This window comes from Scyliorhinus torazame, chromosome 19 (genome assembly GCF_047496885.1).
Source record: "Scyliorhinus torazame isolate Kashiwa2021f chromosome 19, sScyTor2.1, whole genome shotgun sequence".
Lineage (NCBI taxonomy): Eukaryota > Metazoa > Chordata > Chondrichthyes > Carcharhiniformes > Scyliorhinidae > Scyliorhinus > Scyliorhinus torazame.
The window spans coordinates 90932348-90950013 of NC_092725.1; the positions used below are offsets into that span (position 1 = coordinate 90932348).

Genomic DNA, 17666 nt, shown 5'->3' on the forward strand with positions numbered 1-17666 from the left:
AATAACTGTTTAGTTGTTGGTGAAGCTGCTGAGGCCACAATCTGAAAGTAATAATTTTCTGCCTGAAGGACTAAGTGATAAAAGTTAGGTAGAAAAACCACCATCTTATGTCTGGGTTTTGACTTGACTGACTTTAGCTTTCTTTCTCTCCTGTGAGAAGAGGTTTTTTGCTGTGTGTGTGTTGAAAGGCTGCACAATAATTCAGCTGTGGTTTTTTTCAGGGAATGTGGGCGTCGCTGGGAAGGCCAGCATTTGTTGCCCATCCCTGAATCCCTTGAACTGAGTGGCTTTCTCGGCCATTTCAGAGGGCAATTAAGAGTTTACCACATTGCTGTGGGTCTAGAGTCACACATAGGGGAAGACCGGATAAGGACGACAGATTTTCTTCCCTAAAGGGCATTAGTGAACAGATGGATTTACCCCCTCAAAACTCAATCGTAGTTGTCATGGTGACTATTACTGAGACTAGCTTCATATTCCAGATTTATCGCTTGATTGAAATTCTACCAGCTACCATGATGGGTTTTGAACCCATGTCCCCAGAACCTCTGGATTACTCATCCAGGATTATGCCCACCATCTCCCCCAATCAAGTGGGATCTCATCCAATATGAGTAATTTATATGTGACCGGTTTTTGATACTAGAAGATCCGCACTCCTGTACTCATTGGCCAGGATTTTCCACAAGATTGAAAAATCTCACAAGAGGGCCCTAGACGTGTTTCCTGATGAATGTACATCCAGGAAATGATTGTTCCCCTCCCCCTGTTAATGACGGGTTGTATTTCCACTTTGAATGCTGGAGGCTTAATTTTAATAAATTTGCATCTCATTATCGAGGCTATATGCCAGAATCAACCCATGACAAATTGATGTTTGAATTCTATGATTTACAACTGCATTTAAAGGATGTGCACCTGGTGACCTGAACTTTGTGAGGAACTCGGTGAGTCACACAACTTAGTGCAGCGCCCCCGAGGATCCCAGTGCAAGGGAGTGGCTCCGTGGATTCGGGGGGGGGGGGGGGGCACAGGCATGTCTTCTTTAGTGGCTGCCTAGTGGTACCAGGGCATGAGCAACAGCACAGGAGAGAAGGGAGGCAATGGAATGGCAGGGGTTGAGGGAAGTGTGTGAGGGGGTCCTCGGCAGTGAGGCTGATGGCCATGAGGCCATTGGAATGTGCAGATGAGGCAGGCATGCTCGGGACACTCTCATAGTTGCTACATTCATGGGGGATGATGCGATATGCAGTGAGCACACTCCACAGATGCTCACATTGCATCTGTGAGCATTTGGCTCCAGCCTGCCTGATGACAGTGTACATACTCTCTGTGATAAGGCTCCTGTCATGGAGATGCACTGGATACCCATAGTCCCTACATTCCAGGAGGATAATGATGACTCACAGTGGGATCAGACTCATAGATCTTCACAGAGATTCTGTGAATGCCTGACTCCTGTCTGACTGATGGTAGCTCGCTTGCGCTCAATGAAGAGGGTCATATCATGGAGATGCAATGGGGAAACGTTAACTTCTCCTGGTCCTATGGCATCCTTTGTGAGCTGAACTCTTCAGGACCACAGTGTCAAAGGACACAGATGCTGATGAGATGGGGGGGGGAGGCAGCCACACCTCAAAGGTGCAGAGAGTACACAGGGAAAATGGCGGAACTCTGTGACACTGGTCCAGGACATTCTGACAGCAACGATAATCCCTACTGCAATGCAGGCATGACTGGTGTGTCCAGTCACTGTGAAGGTGTGTCATCAGTGTGCTGGGAAGGTTGTGCCTTTTTTCTTGTGCAGAAACCAAGCTTTTACTTCAGACTGACAGGAACACTGCTCATCGTAACAAGAAACCATAGACAGAGTGACATTGGTGGGAGTTTATTTACACTAATTAACAATATGTACAAGTGATTAACACCCATGCCCATGTTGTGCAACTACACCATCTTGACCTTTCTAACCCTGCCGCTATGTTTGGTGTATCCCCAAAGTCCACAGTGGAGGGGAGGCAGCCTGCTGACTGCCACACCCTGTTGTCCGTGATAACCTTGGCAGATGCCCTTTGGATAGCCGAGACCTGTAGGGCCCCAGCCTGTTTTTGGGGTCCTGCTGTGTGACAGTGCCACCCTTTTCGATCTGTAGAGCTGTAGTTGAAGGGGTCAGAGGAAGAAGGAATACGGTTGGACCGGAGACACTCCTGGAGTCACTTGGGTGGGATGGCCCCAGGCTCAAAACCTACTGGTCCTCCTCCTTATGGGTACCTAAGGGCCCTTGGCTGCCTCTTTGAGAGGTAAGTAATGGGTGTGTGATGCCTACGCTCCTCTGGTGTTGACACTGATGGATGCCAGCAATTCCCTCAGCCAGGAGTGCAATTCCTGCAGGTGTCTTGGACCAGGGTCTCCAAGGCAGCCAATACCCTACCAGTGTTGACCTATGTGCATTGGCCTGTCAGCATTATCACCTTAGTCTGAACATGGGCAAACTCCATCACGCCGTGCAGTCTGGGGAGTGCAGCAGACATCCCTTCCCAATGTCCCCAAGTTTGTCTTTGCAGCTTCAGCAACTGAAGTTTGACCAAATCCAGAGGCTCCTCATCTGACTCGGACTCCACAGATTCCCGACCTCCAGGAATCCTCTGAGTGCCGGCATCCTGGGATGTCCCTGCCTCCACCTACTGTGGATCAGACAGTGCGATATTCTCACCTGACTATGACTCCAGGGCGACTGCAGAACCAAGTCCCACCGAGATGTGTGTTTCTGTGCTGGGGCGTTGGCGATCGCTGTGGGTCTTCAATGTTGGAGTCTGTGGATTCCTTACCTCTGCTGTTCTCAGGGCTGGAATCCAGTTCCTGACTTGTGGACCCCTCAGCTACTTCCCAGATGTGCCTGCAAGAGAAAGGAGAGCATGGCCGGGGCCTTTGAAATATTATTTTACATTACATTACATTATTCAAGGGATGTATGAAATTCTCTTTCGAAAGTTACTTTTGTGTGTAGCTTTGCCGGCAGCACATTCCACGTCACAACAACTCAGTATAAAAAATAATTTCCTTCTGCCATCTCTGTTTTTTTACTGATCTCCCTTGGTTACCGACCCATCTGGATGCATCTCATCCAGATCAGGTGACTTTTCTACTTGCCAATCTTTTAAGTATTTTTTTTTATCACCCAACATTGCTACAGTCACCTTCTTTATATTGGTCGCACCCTCCAGAACTAACAGCTGCAAAGTCCTCATGCATGTGAACAAATCATTGAAGGTGGCAGGGCAGGTTGAGAAAGCAGGATCTAAGGCACACAACATCCAGAGCTTTATAAATAGAGGCATAGAATATAAAAACAAAGAACCTTATACAGCACTGGTTAGGCTCAATTGGAATACTTTTGTGTCCAATTTTGGAGAACACAGGTTAGAAATGCAAAGGCTTTCGAGAGAATGCAGAAAGGAATGGTTCTGGGGATGAGGGACTCTAATTATCCGGACAGGTTGGAGAAGTTGAGGCTGTTCACTTTAGGGAAGAAAAGATTGAGGGGCGGAACTCTCCCAAGCCCCAGTCATTGGGATGGGGTGGGGGGGTGCAGTGGGTGGGGGTGGGGGGGTGAGGTGGGTGGGGGTGGGGGAGTGGGTGGGATGTAGAGTTCAGCAGGAGCCTAAAATTCGGTTTTATGACACCGTGAATTTCCCGCACGATCGTCCGCTGGTGCCCACCATAGTGGATTGGGAAACCCGCTGGAGGCCGGCATGAAACTGATTTATATCCCGCTAATGGGATGTGGATGAAGGTCAGACTGGAATCTTCCCCTCACGTCTGGTTCTCCGCCATGTCAGCGGGAAAATAGACCAGTCCAGAACATATCTCATCGGTTCTCATTGGAACAATGCCTGGGGCTGTCTCCGGAGTTCAGGATGGCAGACGCCAGCCACCCTGCAATGGTATGTGTAATGATGTGGAGGTGCCGGCGTTGGACTGGGGTGGGCACAGTAAGAAGTCTTGTAACACCAGGTTAAAGCCCAACAGGTTTGTTTTGAATCAGTAGCTTTCGGAGGCACAGCTCCTTCATCAAATGAAGGAGCTGTGCTCCGAAAGCTAGTGATTCGAAACAAACATAGAACGTAGAACATACAGTGCAGAAGGAGGCCATTCAGCCCATTGAGTCTGCACCGACCCACTTTAAGCCCTCACATCCACCCTACCCCCATAACCCAATAACCCCTCCTAACCTTTTTTTGGATACTAAGGTAATTTAGCATGTCCAATCCACCTAACCGGCATGTCTTTGGACTGTGGGAGGAAACCCACGCAGACACGCGGAGAGCGTGCAGACTCTGCACAGTGACCCAGCGGGGAATCGAACCTGGGACCCTGGTGCTGTGAAGCCGCAGTGCTAACCACTGTGATGCCATGCTGCCCCTGTTGGACTTTAACGTGGTGTTGTTAGACTTCTTGATATGTATAATGTAAGGGTTGTAAAGGGTTAACAAGATGATGTTCATGTATCTCAACATTAGATGGCACCACAGAGTAATCATATAAATAGACTCTGGCTTCTCGAGTTCTGGAAGAAGGTTGAAGAAGGTATTAGAGAAGGTTAGTTAAAGGTTGAGATAGAGTTTTTGTTGGATTAGAGATATTATAGACTTCTGTAGCATAGATTGCTTTTTATTACCTATTGCTTAGTAAAGTGTGCGAATCATTTAAAGTAGTGTAAAATAAACTAGCTTTGTTTCAAATACGTAGCTTGATGTTCCTTGTCATTACTACGACTTTTAGTCATCTTGGAGGACTCTACAAGGAACATCCCAGACCCCAGAACACCACAGCAGTGGGTGGGGGGAGGATCTTTCAAGTTCAGTGTCATTGAGGGGCTCCATCTTCCAGCCTCAGAGGGTTCCTGGAGAACCATCTTTTTCAGGAGATCCAACTTCAATGGCGGGCCTGTGATGGTGGACGCCTTTAAATATGGCACCCAGATATGGTGGAACATGTGCCATCATTCCTGCCCCTACCACGCAATACAGAGTTAAATCTCCAGATGTATAATTAATTAGGTCAGGGAAGGAACGGCGATATGTTTCCAAGTCAGAATGGCTGTTGTCATTTTCGATGTTTTGGTTGCTGCCTGAGGGTCCATCTGGTTTCATTCCTTTTTGACCGATTTTCATAAAACTGAGTGGCTTGCACTAATTCGTGCCCACATGACTTCCGGTTGAAATGATGGAGCATCGTGGAATGGCGGAGCACACTGTGTCCAACCCACTAAGTAGATTTAAATCCACGCAAATGCTGATTTTGCATGGCCCCGCCAGTGCGGGACGCAAACCTTGTTTTCACCACCAGGAAGGGACCAGAGGATGGCGCTGAAATTGGTGGTGGGCGCAAACCTCGATTTTTGCATGATGCCCGATTGCAATTCACATTTCCGTCACCGTGAAACGGAGAATTCAGCCCATTTATTCCTACTCTCTGTCTTCGTAGCCTGCAAGGTGGCCAACTGGCTTCACATACCACTGACTGCCCATCGTGACCCGTAAATATGCAGAGTACCACCAGCCGTATGGTGAGGAGGTCGCGCAGCTTTTTCCAGCACTACTGGCTGGTCCTCGTGGTGGGCCCAATAGCGCTCACGGCCTGTGCCATCTGAACCCAGGCCTAGTTGACCTTGATCGGTGGCAGCCTCCTTCCCACCCCGGGGAACAGTGTGTCCCGCCTTTTCTCGGCTTCCAGCAGTATGTTGAGCTTTGCATCCACGAATCTCTGGGGGCCGTTGTCTGGGGTGGCATATTTTTGTCTGGGAAGAGAGTGTGTGGGCAGAGGGGTGCTTATATGCTGATCCAGCATGTAAGACTCTCCAATGCCAATCCCAATGCCAGCGTGAGTTGGAATCGCACTAGTTCCACATGGCGCGAGTGTTGGCTCATTAGCATGTCCTGAATTGCTCCAGGACCAGCTCTACCATGGGGACCGTGGAACACCCGCCACTCAGTCCCGGGTCAGCACATAGTTTCTCAAACGGAGAATCCCGCCCAATGAATTTGAAACACTAGCCTCATCTCCAAACCCTGCTGCAATTCCATCCCTAAGAAGAGGTCAAAATCTTGAAATTAGAGCTGAAGATTTTCGGATACAACTCAGAACACATATTTCGCACTAACGAATAGTGGGAATGTGGAATTACTGTTCCCAAGATGCTGCAATGCTTGGGAGATTTCAAGATTGATGTCAATTGATGTTTATGTGTTAAGGCTACAAAGGGATGGGGGAAGAGGGGATGCAAAGATTTCCTGATCAACTGAGGTTCCCGAGGGTGGAGGAGCAGGAGGTGGCTGGTTTGGGGCACCAATTGGGTTGGAGGAGCTGGTTAAAGGACTGGGGAGCATGCAGGCAGGGAAGGCCCTGGGGCCAGATGGGTTCCCGGTTGAGTTTTGCAGGAAGTATGCGGACCAGTTAGCCCCATTGCTGGTGAGGATTTTCAATGAGGCAAGGGAGGGGGGGGGACCCTGCCCCCGACAATGTCCGTGACGCTGATTTCTCTGATCCTGAAGCGGGACAAGGACCCACTGCAATGTGGGTCATATAGACCGATCTCGCTCCTCAATGTGGACGCTAAGTTGCTGGCAAAAGTGCTGGCTACGAGAATTGAGGACTGTGTCCCGGGGGTGATTCATGAGGACCAGATGGGATTTGTAAAGGGCAGGCAGCTAAACACCAATGTGCGGAGGCTCCTAAACGTGATTATGATGCCATCAGTGGAGGGAGAGGCGGAGATAGTGGCAGCTATGGACGCGGAGAAGGCCTTTGACCGGGTGGAGTGGGAGTATCTCTGGGAAATGTTGCGGAGGTTTGGGTTTGGGGAGGGGTTTATTAGTTGGGTTAAGCTTCCATATAGAGCCCCAGTGGCAAGTGTGGCTACGAATCGGCGGAGGTCGGAGTACTTCCGGCTGTATCGAGGGACGAGGCAGGGGTGCCCCCCGTCCTCCCTGTTGTTTGCATTAGCAATTGAGCCTTTGGCCATGGCATTAAGGGAGTCCAGGAACTGGAGGGGGGTGGTCCGAGGGGGAGAGGAGCATCGAGTGTCGCTGTATGCAGATGACCTGTTGCTGTATGTGGCGGATCCAGTGGAGGGGATGGTGGAGGTCATGCGGAACCTAAGGGAGTTGGGGACTTCTCGGGCTACAAGCTCAATGTAGGGAAAAGTGAGCTCTTTGTGGTGCATCCAGGGGACCAGGGAAGAAGGATAGATGACCTACCGTTGAGGAGGGTGGAAAGGAGCTTTCGGTACTTGGGGATCCAGGTAGCTAGGAGCTGGGGGGCCCTTGCACAAACTTAATTTGACGCGGTTGGTGGAGCAGATGGAGGAGGACTTCAAACGATGGGATGTGTTGACACTCTCGCTAGCGGGCAGGGTACAGTCGATTAAAATGACGGTCCTCCCGAGGTTTCTTTTCGTGTTCCAGTGCCTTCCTATTAGGATTACCAAGGCCTTTTTAAAGCGGGTAGGTAGGACTTTGTGTGGGCAAACAAGACCCCGAGGGTAAGGAGGGGGTTTCTGGAGCGTAGTAGGGACAGGGAGGGCTGGCGTTGCCGAATCTGGAGGGCTATTATTGGGCAGCCAATGTAGCGATGATTCGTAAGTGGGTGATAGAGGGAGAGGGGGTGGCATGGAAGAGGTTGGAGATGGCGTCCTGCAAAGGAAAGAGTCTGAGGGCGGTGGTGACGGCACCGCTGCCACTCTCGCCGACAAGGTACACCACGAGTCCGGTAGTGGCGGCAGCGCTAAAGATCTGGGGGCAGTGGAGACGACATAGGGGTGCGATGGGAGCCTCGGTGTGGTCCCCGATCCAGGAGAACCATCGGTTCGTCCCAGGGAGGATGGATGGGGGGTTTCGGAGCTGGCATCGGGCAGGGATCAGAAGGATGGGGGACCTGTTTATAGACGGGACGTTTGCGAGCCTCGGGGCGCTGGAGGAGAAGTTCAGGTTACCCCCAGGAAATGCTTTCAGGTACATGCAAGTGAGGGCATTTGTGAGGCGGCAGGTGAGGGAATTCCCGTCGCTCCCGACACAGCGGATTCAGGACAGGGTGATTTCGGGTGTATGGGTCGGAGAGGGCAAGGTTTTAGCGATATATCAGGAGATGAAAGAAGAGGGGGAGGCTTTGGTAGAGGAGCTGAAGGGCAAGTGGGAGGAGGAGTTGGGGGAGGAGATTGAAGAGGGTCTGTGGGCTGATGCCCTAAGTAGGGTCAATTCCTCTTCCTCGTGTGCCAGGCTCAGCCTGATACAGTTTAAGGTTATTCACAGAGCGCATATGACAGGGGCGAGGCTGAGTAGGTTCTTTGGGGTGGAGGACCGATGTGGGAGGTGCTCGGGAAGCCCGGCGAATCACGTCCACATGTTTTGGTCGTGCCCGGCACTTGAAGGGTTCTGGAGGGGTTTCGCGAGGACTATGTCCAAGGTGGTGAAAGTCCAGGTCAAACCAAGTTGGGGGCTGGCATTATTTGGGGTGGCGGATGAGCCGGGAGTGTAGGAGGCGAAAGAGGCCGGTATTCTGGCCTTTGCGTCCCTGGTAGCCCGGCGGAGAATCTTGTTAGTGTGGAAGGACACGAAGCCCCCCAGTGTGGAAGCCTGGATAAATGACATGGCAGGGTTCATTAAGCTGGAGAGGATAAAGTTTGCCTTGAGAGGGTCTGCGCAGGGGTTCTTCAGGCGGTGGCAACCGTTCCTTGACTATCTCGCGGAGCGCTAGAAGGAGCTCGGTCAGCAGCAGCAGCAACCCGGGGGGGGGAGGGGGGGGAGGGGAGGGGAGGGGGGTGTTTCTTTCGGGGGGGGGGGGGATATTTGTGTGGGTGGGGGAGGGGGGTTTTCCCAGGCAGTATTTGTACAAGCATATGGGAGGGTTAATTTGTGCGGGAGAAACCCATTGAATAAGTTCTGTACTATGTTTGCTTGATATGTTTATGTTTTGTTCTGCTCTTTTGTCTTTTTCTTTTCTGTTACAGGGGGGGGGGGGGGTTAACTGGTTGAAAATTTTTGTTGGAAAAACTTTGAATAAACATATATTTTTTTAAAAGGCTACAAAGAGATATGGAGCTAAATTTACCAAATGGACTTGCAATATGGATCCAATGATCCACCTGCATATTAGAGTAGGCTAAAGGAATTAAATGGCCTTGTTTCAAGCATAGGGATAGGTCTTTCCCAAGTGTACTCAGTGAGAGGTTTTTATTGAACTGATCTTGAGGTATTTGCCGCCGGAGACAGCCTCATGGCATAGTCTCATGACAATGGAAAGTCAAATGCGTCACTCAGACATTTCAAAACACAAACAGGCTTCTTGGTGTTCCTTCCTCTGCAACCTTTGGGAACCTTGCTTCTCCCACATGATATCAATTCCCCCGCCTCAGATTTCGGGACATTCACCCTCTCTTTGTCCCACCATTGACATGAGCCACCACAGCCCCATGGTCTGGAACTCCTTGCCTAAATGGCCCAGCTCTCTACTTCTCTCTCTTCCTTTAAAAGTCCTTAAAGTCTACATTAAACTTTCAACAGTTCCCCCAGGGTTTGGGGTCTTTTCTTTCTTTTCTACATTAAAGACACTATGTAATAAATGGTGATTTTTACTCCCGAGGTGTGTAGCACAAGTTGAAAATTTTCCCAGCTTTCTGAACCTGTCACTGGAGAAAGTGCCTGGTCGGACCTGGGGGTCCTGCTCACCAGTGATCAGTTTGGGTTCAGCCCGTGCTCATTTCAGCCTTGGTCTCAGCATGGACAAAAGAGCTGAATGCCGGAGGTGAGGTGAGAGTGATTGTCCTTGACATCAAGGCAGCATTTGACTTAGTATGGCATCAAGGAGCCCCTGCAAATCTGGAGTCAATGGGAATCAGGGAGGAAACTTCCCACTGGTTGGCAGCATACCTAGCGCACAACTTATGGTTGTTGGTCAATCATCTCAGTCCCAGGACATCAATGTAGGAGTTCCTCAGAGTAGTGTCCTAGACCAACCATCATCAGCTACTTCATCAATGACCTTCCCTCCAACATAAGAATGTGCGTTCAGTACCATTCCCATCCCCTCAGATACTGAGGTCCATGTCCACATGCAGCAAGACCTGGACAACTTTTGGTCTTGGGCTAATAATATTCATACCTCACAAGTGCCAGGCAATGACCATCTCAACAAGAGAGAATTTAACCACCTAGTCTTGACATTTTATGGCATTAATAACTACAAGACACAAATTAGGGGTTTGACATAATACTCTCCACTTGCCTGGATGAGTGCTATTCAATGACGCTCAAGAAGCACAACGTCATCCAGGAGAAAGCAATCCATTTGAGCAGCGCTCCATCCACCACCTTAAACCTTCACTCCTTTCACCAGCGACACACAGCGGCAGCAGTGTCTGCACGACACAATATGCAACCTGTTGAGCCTTCTTTGACAGCACCTTCCAAACCCATGCGCTCTACTAGCAGAGGGGCAAGGGTAGCAGACATATGGGAACACCACCACCTGCAAGTTCCCCTTCAAGCCATATACCATCCTGACTCGGAAGTATATTGTCGTTCCTTCAATGTCACTGGGTCAATATCCTGGAATTCCCTTCCTAACAGTGTTGTGGGTGTACCTGCACTGGTTGAGAAGGCAGCTCACCACCACCTTCTCGAGCAATTAGAGATGGGCAATAAATGCTGATTTAGCCAAAAATGCTCACATCCTGTGGAAGAATTCAAAAACTGTGCTAGTTTTAACAGTTTTGTATGTTTCTTCTTTCAGTTTTATGTTGTCTCTTACCGCTTTAGTTGTCCATGGGATATAAATTTGTTATTTTTTGAATACTGAGGATAAATGGGAGGATCTGTCTTCGGTTGTTGGTTTCTTTGTTGAGCTTTGTTAGATCACACTCTGGAGTATTGGGAAAAGCTCTTCTCTCCATATTACAAGAAAGGACATAGAGGCTCTGGAGGAAGTGCAGTAAAGATTTACTCACATGAAACACAACCTAACAGTTTATAAATATCAGGGAAGATTTAACAGGTTGAGGGATGACCTGATAGGGACCTTCAAGACTCTGAAAGGATCAAAGCAAAATCCTGCGGATGCTCAAGATCTGAAATAAAAACAGAAAACACAGCTGGTCTGGCAGCATCCGTGGAAAGAGAAAAAGAGTTCATGTTTCAAGGTTAAAATGACTCTTGTTCAGACCTGAAGAAAGGCAGGAATGGGATGGATTTTATGGGGGGGGTTGAGAAAGGGGAGAGTGGCGGATGGAGAAAACGAGAAGGTGAAGGATACGTTAGAGGGCGGGAGAAATTAAAGGACAAAGATGACATGGAACCAAAGACAAAGGGAGTGATAATGGGAGAACTAAGGGAAAAAATGATTGTTCGGAGTGGGTGAGAATAGCAAAATAAAGGTCAGTGCTGTTGAAAAGCAAAGAAAAAATTGAGAACACGGTTCAGGCTGGTACTGGGGGAGCAGGCTACAAAATGGAGGACAGAGTTCATGGTCTGAAATAAAATCCAGAAAGCTGTAGCGTGCCTAATCGGAAGATGAGATGTTGTTTTGACAGCTGGTGTTGGGCTTCTTTGTAAAATTGCAGCAGGCCGAGGGCAGAAATGTAAGCATGAGAGCAAGATGGCGAATAGAAACATCAAGCAGGATGGTGGCGAGAGGTCACCATAAGACTATAAGACATAGGAGTGGAAGTAAGGCCATTCGGCCCATCGAGTCCACTCCACCATTCAATCATGGCTGATTTCAACTCCATTTACCCGCTCTCTCTCCATAGCCCTTAATTCCTTGAGAAATCAAGAATTTATCAACTTCTGTCTTAAAGACACTCAACGTCCCGGCCTCCACCGCCCTCTGTGGCAATGAATTCCACAGACCCACCACTCTCTGGCTGAAGAAATTTCTCCTCATCTCTGTTCTAAAGTGACTCCCTTTTATTCTAAGGCTGTGCCCCCGGGTCCTAGTCTCCCCTGCTAATGGAAACAACTTCCCTACATCCACCCTATCTAAGCCATTCATTATCTTGTAAGTTTCTATTAGATCTCCCCTCAACCTCCTAAACTCCAATGAATATAATCCCAGGATCCTCAGACGTTCATCGTATGTTAGGACTACCATTCCTGGGATCATCCGTGTGAATCTCCGCTGGACCCGCTCCAGTGCCAGTATGTCCTTCCTGAGGTGTGGGGCCCAAAATTGCTCACAGTATTCTAAATGGGGCCTAACTAATGCTTTATAAAGCTTCAGAAGTACATCCCTGCTTTTATATTCCAAGCCTCTTGAGATGAATGACAACATTGCATTTGCTTTCTTAATTACTGACTCAACCTGCAAGTTTACCTTTAGAGAATCCTGGACTAGGACTCCCAAGTCCCTTTGCACTTCAGCATTATGAATTTTGTCACCGTTTAGAAAATAGTCCATGCCTCTATTGTTTTTTCCAAAGTGCAAGATCTCGCACTTGCCCACGTTGAATTTCATCAGCCATTTCTTGGACCACTCTCCTAAACTGTCTAAATCTTTCTGCAGCCTCCCCACCTCCTCCATACTACCTGCCCCTCCACCTATCTTTGTATTATTGGCAAACTTAGCCAGAATGCCCCCAGTCCCGTCATCTAGATCGTTAATATATAAAGAGAACAGCTGTGGCCCCAACACTGAACCCTGCGGGACACCACTCGTCACCGGTTGCCATTCCGAAAAAGAACCTTTTATCCCAACTCTCTGCCTTCTGCCTGACAGCCAATCGTCAATCCATGTTAGTACCTTGCCTCGAATACCATGGGCCCTTATTTTACTCAGCAGTCTCCCGTGAGGCACCTTATCAAAGGCCTTTTGGAAGTCAAGATAGATAACATCCATTGGCTCTCCTTGGTCTAACCTATTTGTTATCTCTTCAAAGAACTCTAACAGGTTTGTCAGGCACGACCTCCCCTTACTAAATCCATGCTGACTTGTCCTAATCCGACCCTGCACTTCCAAGAATTTAGAAATCTCATCCTTAACAATGGATTCTAGAATCTTGCCAACAACCGAGGTTAGGCTAATTGGCCTATAATTTTCCATCTTTTTCCTTGTTCCCTTCTTGAACAGGGGGGTTACAACAGCGATTTTCCAATCCTCTGGGACTTTCCCTGACTCCAGTGACTTTTGAAAGATCATAACTAACGCCTCCACTATTTCTTCAGCTATCTCCTTTAGAACTCTAGGATGTAGCCCATCTGGGCCCGGGGATTTATCAATTTTTAGACCTCTTAGTGTCTCTAGCACTTTCTCCTTTGTGATGGCTACCATATTCAACTCTGCCCCCTGACTCTCCGGAATTGTTGGGATATTACTCATGTCTTCTACTGTGAAGACTGACGCAAAGTACTTATTCAGTTCCTCAGCTATTTCCTTGTCTCCCATCACAAAATTACCAGCGTCATTTTGGAGCGGCCCAATGTCAACTTTTGCCTCCCGTTTGTTTTTAATGTATTTAAAGAAACTTTTACTATCATTCCTAATGTTACTGGCTAGCCTACCTTCAAATTTGATCCTCTCTTTCCTTATTTCTCTCTTTGTTATCCTCTGTTTGTTTTTGTAGTCTTCCCAATCTTCTGACTTCCCACTACTCTTTGCCACATTATAGGCTTTCTCTTTTGCTTTGATGCATTCCCTAGCTTCCTTTGTCAGCCATGGCTGCCTAATCCCCCCTCTGATAACCTTTCTTTTCTTTGGGCTGAACCTCTGTACTGTGTCCTCAATTACTCCCAGCAACTCCTGCCATTGCTGTTCTACTGTCTTTCCCACTGGGCTCTGCTCCCAGTTGATTTTCGTCAGTTCCTCCCTCATGCCCCTGTAGTTACCTTTATTTAACTGTAACACCTTTACATCTGATTCTACCTTCTTTCTTTCAAATTGGAGATTGAATTCGACCATATTATGATCACTGCCTCCTAAGTGCTCTCTTACTTTAAGATCTTTAATCAAGTCTGGCTCATTACATAACACTAAGTCCAGAATGGCCTGTCCCCTCGTGGGCTCCATCACAAGCTGTTCCAAAAAGCCCTCCTGTAAGCATTCAATGAATTCCCTTTCCTAGGGTCCACTGGCAGCATTATTTACCCAGTCCACCTGCATATTGAAGTCCCCCATGATCACCGTGACCTTGCCTTTCTGACATGCACTTTCTATTTCGTGGTGCATTTTGTGCCCCCGGTCCTGACCACTGTTAGGAGGCCTGTACATAATTCCCATTATGGTTTTTTTTGCCTTTGTGGTTCCTCAGCTCTACCCACACAGACTCCACATCATCTGACCCTATGTCGTTTAGTGCTATTGATTTAATTTCATTCCTAATTAACAAGGCAACCCCGCCCCCTCTGCCCACCTCTCTGTCTTTTCGATAGGTTGTGAATCCCTGGATGTTTAAATGCCAGTTCTGAACCCCCTGCAACCATGTCTCTGTGATGCCTACCACATCATAGCTGCCAGTCACAATCTGGGCCACAAGCTCACCTACCTTGTTCCGTACACTGCGCGCATTTAAATATAGCACCTTTAATTCTCTATTGACCGTCCCTTTTTGTTTTCTTAGTGTGGTGGACCTTGGTTTACTGAGCCTTTCCATACACTGTGTCATATTTTGTGGGATGGGGACAATCGTAACCACTCTTGAGTTTTGTCTGTTCGTGTTTTTTTGTATTCCTAAGCAGCTACGCTCCCCGCTGATTACTTCACCTCTTGGTTCCCTGACTTTCCCTTCCCCCCCAATCTTTAGTTTAAAATCCTATTGACCACCCTATTTACTCTTTTCGCCAGAACACTGGTCCCAGCTCGGTTCAGGTGGAGACCATCCCAACGGTATAGGTCCCCCCTGTCCCAAAACTGATGCCAGTGTCCCATGAAAAGGAACCCCTCATTCCCACACCACTCTTTCAGCCACGTGTTAACTTCCCTTATTCTTGCCTCCCTATGCCAATTTGCACGTGGCTCAGGCAGTAATCCGGAGATTATGACCCTTGAGGACCTGTTTTTTAATTCACACTTTTGGACTGAGCGTATGTGTTCCACAAAGCGGTCACCCATTCTGCGTCTGGTCTCCCCAGTGTGGAGGAAACCACATTGTGAGCAACGAACACAGTAGACTAGATTGAGGAAGTAGAAGTAAATAATTGAAAAGTTTTGGGAGGGTTGCTGCAGAGAAGATGTTTCCACTTGAGGGCAAGTCCAAAACTTGGGATATGAGTATAAGAGAGTCACTAATAAATTCAGCCGGGGATTCAGAAGAAACTTTATTACCTGAGTGAGAATATGGAACTCACGACCACAGGGAGTAGTTCAGGTGAATAGTATAAATACATTTAATGGGAAGTTAGATATACCCATGAGAGAGAAAGGATTTGAAGGATACGGTGATTGTTATAAATCAAGTAAGCTGGAATGGGGATGGGGGAGGGGGGGGCGCAAACACTGGCAGGACTTGATGGGCTGAATGGCCTGTTTCTGTGCTGTAAATTCCATGTAATTCAGAAAGAGAGAACAAGTTATTTGATATTTCGGGATACATTCAGCTGTCCTCCTGTCATCAATGATTGGAGACATGTTCAGTATGTTATTTAATTTAATGTCTTCTCCAATGTCTTCTCCAAATTCTTCACTAATGAAACACACAACCAACCTGTGTGGGAAAACCATTGAAATGTCACCTTATTTTTTCCATCTAACAGCACTTGAAGCTAATCAAGCTCTCTTTAATATTTTAGAATGCTCCTTTCATGGAAATGCCTCTGTCATTGTGATTTGATCTGTCGCTTTCAAACCTGAAATAATGCTCCCTCAGATGGATTTAAAACCAACTAGATGTGTTTCATTGACGGACGATTAAAACTGGAGGTGAAACTATCCATCCTTCTAAATGATCAGCAAACAATGCTCACTGTCAACTCCATCCGTAATGTGTTCTGAACTATTCATAAGAAGAAAGAGAAAATAGGGAGTGGAGAGTGATCAGGTGTGAGGGGGATGATTGGGGGTGAGGGGTTGGGGAGAGTGATGGGGTTAAGAGAAGTGTCGGGCAGTGATCAGGAGTAGGTGGAGTGATCGGGAGTGGGTGAAAGTGATTGGGAGTGAGGAGAGTGATTAGGAATGGGGGGAGTAATCAAAAATGGAGGCGTGTTCCTCCCCGCTTCACATACAGATCAGTGCGTAATTAAAAACTTACCTTCTTTGTGCTGGCCTGCATTAGATCACCAGTTAGGCAACAGGTAAACCTGGTTTTCCAGAAAGCAACTCTCTTGGTCGAGGAGTGGCCTATCCAATATTTGGTTGTCTCCCGTCATAAGGAGAATACCTACTTCAGGTATGAGGAACAATTTGTCTATTTTAGATCAGGAACTTCTTGCGTGTGCTAACTGATTACCTGGAGCGGAGTATAAATCGGACATGAATTGCATTGAGCCAATCATACCCAGTAATTAGATTATTGTAATAAAATATGAGCCATTTGCAACAATGAGCATACTGAATTTCATTTCACTAAAGGTTAACACCTGGTAACCTAACAGACATCATCACTTGCTCACTGGGGTTGGTTGAATTCAACTTGAGGCTTCTTAATTCTGCCATTAATAATTCTGGAATCAATCCAAAGTAATGTACAGAGGGCAGAAAAGTGTCTTCGATTCAAACGAAAATGGCCAGAAAAGGCTGGCGGGTGTGGATGGGTTGGGGGGGTGGGTGGGGGGGGGTACTATTGATAAAAATGGGCAAAGTTACTTAACCCTAATCCGGAGATCTGGGCTATTAATCCTAGGAGTTGTTTTCAAATCCCACCACATCAATTTGAGAAGTTGAATCCAATTCAACACTATAAATCTAGAAATAAAACTCTGATGCCAGGAAAAGTGACCATGAATCTTATAGGTTGTTACAGAAACTCCATCTGGTTCATGGATGCTCTTTATGGACGGAAGTCTCATATTATTTATGTGCTGTAAACTCTATACGGGCCTATATTTGATCCTGTCCCACATCAACATGGTTGACTGACCTTCCGTTACCCAGCAAATAATTCAGTTGTGCCAAACTGCTGTTGAGACCAAAGTGAGAATGGGCAATAAATTCCAGGGTTGGTGCGGAGTGGGCAGGAGGTTGCTGGAGAGTCCTTGATAACAGTGGTGGCGGGGATGGGGGTCTAATGCTATCTTAGAGGCAGTGATCCCTACCCAGCAACACCTCCATTTTAAAACTGTCATCCTTGATTTGAAATTCTTCCATTGCCTTGCCCCTCCTGTAACCTTATCCAGTCCGACAGGTTTTCTGCATTCCTTCAAGTCTGACCTTGTGCTTATCCCCATTTTTCATCCCTCCATCATTAGCAGCTTTGTCTTCAGTTGCCTCGACCATAACTTCTGGAACTCCCCCCCACCCCCCCCATAGCCTCTCCTCTCTCCAAAATCTGGCTGTGGCCAAGCTCTCTGTCACCAGTCCAAAAATCTCCCAGTGTCAGATTTTGTCAGATAACACTCCAGCAAAGAATATCAAAATGTTTTTCCTACATTGTAGATGCTGTATAAATGCGAGTTGCTGTTGTTATCAGATGGGAATAAGTTGTAGGAACAGAATGATAAATAAAAAACAAGAGTTTGGGGTTAAAA

At 47.5% G+C, this 17666-nt stretch overlaps 1 protein-coding gene across 5 annotated transcripts in view; it reads left to right on the forward strand.

Annotated features, from left to right (window-relative positions):
- Positions 1-17666, forward strand: part of syt1a (synaptotagmin Ia) — an 870875-nt gene that overhangs the window by 689821 nt on the left and 163388 nt on the right. The window lies entirely within an intron of this gene.